Raw genomic sequence first — 6,000 nt, forward strand, 5'->3', positions numbered from 1 at the left:
CAGGTGCAACATTGTAATACCTATCACTGCATATACCTACCTGTTGTGTTCAGTGCACCCACCTACCTACGTGAGTGCACACAGTGTGATATACCACTCCGTGCATACCTGTTAACTGCACCTGTGTGACTGCACATTGTATTAGTCAAGTCAGTGCATACCTTTCACTTCATCCCTCCCGATATGGACACAACGGACAAAACAAGGCAGAGGTAGAGGCAGACCCAAAGGAAGGCCACGCGACAGGTCTGTGCGAGGTCGTGTTGATGTGATTTTGTGTGGCCCTCGACCAAAGTACAGTGCTCAGAAGAAGGCACGTCCCATCAACTCCCAGGATTGTCAGGACGTGGTTGACTATTTAACACAGAACACCTCATCTTCCACAGCCACCAGCGCTACTACAAGCACCACATCCGTTGCATTTGATACTTCACAGGAGTTAATTGGTGGGGAATTAACTGATTCACAGCCATTATTGTTACAACCAGATGAAGGCGCTAAGCAAGTTACACCACCTCATATGTCTGAGTTAGGCGGCTACACAATGGACGTAACATGTGAAGATGATGAAGTACCTGCTGTTGGTGCAGTTTTGGAGGTGTCTGAGGCAAGCAAAGCTGCACAGGATGATTATGATGATGACAATGATACGGATCCCATGTATGTTCCTAATAGAGGAGATGAACAGGGGGACAGTTCAGAGGGGGAGTCAGAGAGGAGTAGGAGGAGACGAGTTGCTGAAAGAAGCAGGGGGAGCTCATTGTCAGAAACAGCTGGTGGCAGTGTCCGGCACCATGTATCGCCACGACGCCACCTATGTACAGGCAGCCAACATGCCCTTCAACGTCAGCTGCTGATGCCACCATAGTGCCATCACCCCAGGGGGGCTCAGCTGTTTGGAAATTTTTTAATGTGTCTGCCTCAGATCGGAGCAATGCCATCTGTTATCTCTGCCTCCAAAAATTGAGCCGTGGAAAGGCCAACACTCACGTAGGGACAAGTGCCTAACGAAGGCACATGGAGAAAAGGTACAAACCGCAATGGGAAAAGCCACCCTCCTTCTACTCTTCCTCCTTCAGGTGCAGCATCTTCAGCCGCTTTCTCCCTTGCACCTTCACAGCCACCCTCCTCCACTCCGCCTCTGCCCTTGAGCGGTTCCTGCTCCTCTGCCCACAGCAGCCAGGTGTCCGTGAAGGAAATCTTTGAGTGGAACAAGCCAATTTCTGCCAGTCACCCCCTTGCCCAGCGTCTGACAGCTGGTGTGGTGGAACTGTTAGCTCGCCAGCTGTTACCATACAAGCTGGTGGACTCTGAGGTCTTCCGTAAGTTTTTGGCCATTGGGACACCGCAGTGGAAGATACCAGGCTGCAATTATTTCTCTAAAAAGTTGATACCCAAACTGTACCGTGAAGTTGAGAGGCAAGTGGTGTCATCTCTTGCACACAGCGTTTGGGTCAAGGGTCCACCTGACCACGGATGCCTGGTCTGCCATGCACGGTCAGGGCCACTACATTACTTACACAGCCCATTGGGTCAACCTGGTGACCGATGGCAAGCAGGGAGTATGTGGCTGTGCATCAGACCAACTTGTGACACCTCCACGGCTTGCAGGCAGGCCTCCTGTCACCTCCTCTCCTCCTGCTACATCCTCTTCGCTGTCGTCCACCTCCTTGGCTGAGTGGCAGTTCAACTCCACTGGTGCTGCGATCTCCTCTCCAGCTACACAGCCCCATCTCCCCAGGGCCTATGCTGCATGCCAGGTACGACGGTGTCACGCCATCTTAGACATGTCTTGCCTCAAAGTGGAGACTCACACTGGACCAGCTCTCCTGGCTGCTCTTAACAAACAGGTGGATCAGTGGCTGACCCCGCACCAGCTGGAGATTGGCAACGTGGTGAGTGACAACGGCAGCAATCTCCTTTCCGCTTTGAATTTGGGAAAGCTGACACATGTACCCTGCATGGCACATGTGCTGAATCTAGTCATTCAAAGATTTGTGTCAAAGTACCCAGGCTTAGAGGACATCCTGAAGCAGGCCAGGAAGTTGTGTGGGCATTTCAGGCGATCTTACATGGCCATGGCACACTTTGCAGACAATAAGCGGAGAAACAACTTGCCGGTGAGACGCTTGATATGTGATAGCCCGACTCGCTGGAATTCGACCCTGGTCATGTTCTCTCGCCTGCTAGAACAGGAGTAAGCCGTCACAGAGTACCTCTACAATTTTAGTAGAAGGACACAATCTGGGGAGATGGGGATGTTCTGGCCCCCAAACTGGACCCTGATGCAAAATGCATGCAGCCTCATGCGGCCGTTTGAGAAGGTGACCAATCTAACCCGTACGCTTACTTCCTGGAGCATGCCGTGCGTAGAGTATTGGATCAAGCTGTGGAGGAGCGTGAAGAGGAACAGTTACGGCAGGAACAGTTGTAGGAGCAATTTACATCAGAATCAGATGTTTCCTCAACACCTGCAACAGCACACAGGGTTGGAGTAGGAGGAAGAGTCATATGGGGAAGAGGAGTCAGACTCGGATGATGAGGAAGGTGTTTCTTTGGAGGAGGAGGAGGAGGCGGCGGCAGAAGAACAACCGCAGCAGGCGTCGCAGGGAGCTTGTGCTGCTCGACGTTCCCGTGGTATTGTTCGTGGCTTGGGGAGGAGGAGGACTTATCTGACGTCACTAAGGAAGAGCAATAGGAGATGGCTAGTACGTCTGGATCCAACTTTGTGCAGATTGCATCTTTCATGCTGTCCAGCCAGTTGAGGGACCCCCATATAAAAAAACTCAAGGGGAATGAGCTGTACTGGGTGGTCACGCTACTAGACCCTCGGTATAGGCACAAAGTGGCGGACATGTTGCCAACTCACCAGAAGGCAGAAAGGATGCAGCACATGCAGAACAAGCTGGCAACTATGCTTTACAATGCGTTTAAGGGTGATGTCACAGCACAACGCAATAAAGGTACCACTGCCAGTAATCCTCCTCCCATGTCCACGCAGGCAAGGACAGGATGCTCCAGCGATCTCATGGTGATGTCAGACATACAGACATTCTTTAGGCCAATGCCTCGCCTTAGCACTTCCGGATCCACCCTCCACCAACGCCTGGACCGGCAGGTAGCCGACTACCTGGCCTTAAGTGTGGATGTAGACACTGTGAGCAGCGATGAACCCTTGGACTACTGGGTGCGCAGGCTTGACCTGTGGCCAGAGCTGTCCCAATTTGCCATCCAACTTCTGTCTTGCCCTGCCTCAAGTGTCCTGTCAAAAAGGATCTTCAGCGCAGCTGGAGGCATTGTCACTGAGAAGAGAAGTCGCCTAAGCCACAAAAGTGTTCAGTACCTCACCTTTATCAAAATGAATGAGGCATGGATCCTGGAGGGCTACTGCCTGCCCGAAGACTAAGTCAGTCCCCACACACAACATCTCTGCCTGCACGCCGTGTGACTGGCTGCCTGCCCCAAGACTAAGTCGCTGCCCACACAGCACCTCTGCCCGCAGGCCGCTTGACTGCCTTCTCCGCCACCACCAATAGGGTCCAGAACTCCAGGCGGTTTCCTGAATTTTTTAGGCCGCTGCTAGCAGCGGCCGCTATAATAATTTTTTTTGTGCGTGTACATGCCTGCCTAATTTTTCTGGCTGCACTGCAGCTGCAACAAGAAAACAAAAGGCATGTACATGTGCCCATTCCCCTTCGTGATCATTACCTTGCCGCGGTGAGGGGCTTGCGTATCACAATGAAGCAATGACCGCTGACTATATGAGTGTCTCGGGGTTGGCACACCAAAGATAATAAGGTCGTTGCTTCATTGTGGACGGACCAAATTTGATCATCTGGACAGTCACTGTTGTTATATCATTGAGCTACCACAGCCCGGCGACCATATGGGCTTGAAAACCGCCATGGCCTGCACTCTGGCCATGGTGCGCAGTTCTGCGCACCAGTCCAGCGCGGCCATCACTACGCAAGCAGCTGTTTGCGGTGCTTTACACATTGAGTTAGGTGTGGCAGTGTGAAGCAGTACTCTAATTACACTCCCTGATTGATGTATACACATGCAAGATGTTTTAAAGCACTTTAGGCCTGCAATTTAGCATTCAATGTAATTTCTGCCCTTAAAACGCTGCTTTGCGTCCAATCCAGATTTTTCCTCGGGACTTTTGGCGTGTATCCCACTCCGCCATGCCCCCCACCAGGTGTTAGACCCCTTGAAACATCTTTTCCATCACTTTTGTGGCCAGCATACATTTTTCTAGTTTTCAAAGTTCGCCTCCCCATTGAAGTCTATTGAGGTTCGCGAAAGTTCTTGTGAACCTAAAATCGGAGGTTCGGCCCATCTCTAGTCCAGATTGCCTGAATAGTTGCTGGCTTTTCCCCTGCTACCTGTGAGCTTATCTGGTGGGACTGTCTGCAAATTTCTGCATATTGGCCAGAGATCCATAGGTGGGAGATTAAAATCTCCTCGACTAGTATTTTCAGAAACTTTTCATACTATTGTACCATAATATTTATTATTTTTATTTATAGGAGCTGGCACAATGGGTAGACTTTAAGGACTGATGAGTTTGCTGCCCTAAAATTGCGATTTTATTTACGGGTAGATTACTCTAATTATAGCCTTCTTTTTTTGGGTATATAGATTATTATTGCTTGATGAGAATTTAGCCTTATTTACATTGTTTTCTCACTTAAAGCTCAGCTGGTGACATGTACGGTAGGTGCTGACCATGCTGTGTTCTTTGCTGGAAATATTAAATGTTAATTCATTAATATTTCTTAGTTTATTAACTTAATAGCAATCTAAGAGTTCATTTATGCTGTTATTTAAAGCAACAGCATTTTTCACTTGTTTTGGCCAAAGTCAAATTGGAAAGTTGTGGCTGTCAAGACTCTGCAGGGGTCTTAAAGGAAACATGAAATCCAATTAGTAAGAGGACAAATTACTGATTTGTTTGAATCCAGTTGTCTGAGCCATTTGCCAAGAACAAGGATGCAATCAGTGGAGTATACTTGTTACTTCTTCTGGGTCAGTGGCTATGAAAGAGAAAGAGGCAAAAAATTCCCATGAAAGCAAGGCAAACATTATTCTTGCTCCTTCCACATTTGTGCTCACTTCAGATTTTCCTTGATACCCGTGTAAGCGCCAGGGCTGAATTTACACTAGGCACACTAAGTACAAGCCTAGAGGTGCCAGTGTGTTCAGAAGCAGCTTTCATAAATTTGCTTTCCCATGCTCACCATCCTGTTACCACCACCCCTCATTAGATACGGATCTGGATGTTTGGACTTGTAGGGATTGCCCGTTCAGCCTGCCAATCCAGCTCTTTGTGCTGCCTTGGTGGATACCAGCCCAACTCTGTGCAAAAAGCATAACGAACTGAATGAAATTTTCTGTTCTCTGGGTTGTTGACTTCTGTGTATCTAGCACTGTGTATGAACATGATTTTTTCCACGCCCCGTGATTTTTTTGACTGACGAGAGATCATTTCCATGATCTCGCAATGTTCGCACAGGCATTACACTAATGACGTTTGGTGATGCACGGCAATAACAACCGTCACAGTGTATCTTTAAGATCTCTGACGATTCCTGTGCAAAGTACTGCAACTGCTTGAACTCTCCTTTGCATCCGTCGTGTACCCTCATGTATCCCCGCTGACAGGAAGATGGCTTGGTGAATGCTGGCCGTCGGGGGATGTTGCTGTCATCCATCTTTCAGTGTTGTTAGGTGAGTATTCAGCGTTAGTCTTATTTTAGTTACGGCTCTCCAAACAGCCATATGGTAGAGGGTAAAATGCCATAATCCTTAATAATAAACTTCCTGTCACTGCATTTTCCTGTGTCCGTGCATTGTGCCTAGTGTGCATGCGCGGCACGCAATCAGACTTCAGAGAGCCGAGGAGGACGGGCGAAGGGAGAGCAGCATGAGCACGTGTGTTTGTGTGCGCAGGAGCGCAGCCGTGCGCACGCAGGGGAAAGCGACCAAGGCCTAGCGCCC

This window comes from Hyperolius riggenbachi, chromosome 2 (genome assembly GCF_040937935.1).
Source record: "Hyperolius riggenbachi isolate aHypRig1 chromosome 2, aHypRig1.pri, whole genome shotgun sequence".
NCBI lineage: Eukaryota > Metazoa > Chordata > Amphibia > Anura > Hyperoliidae > Hyperolius > Hyperolius riggenbachi.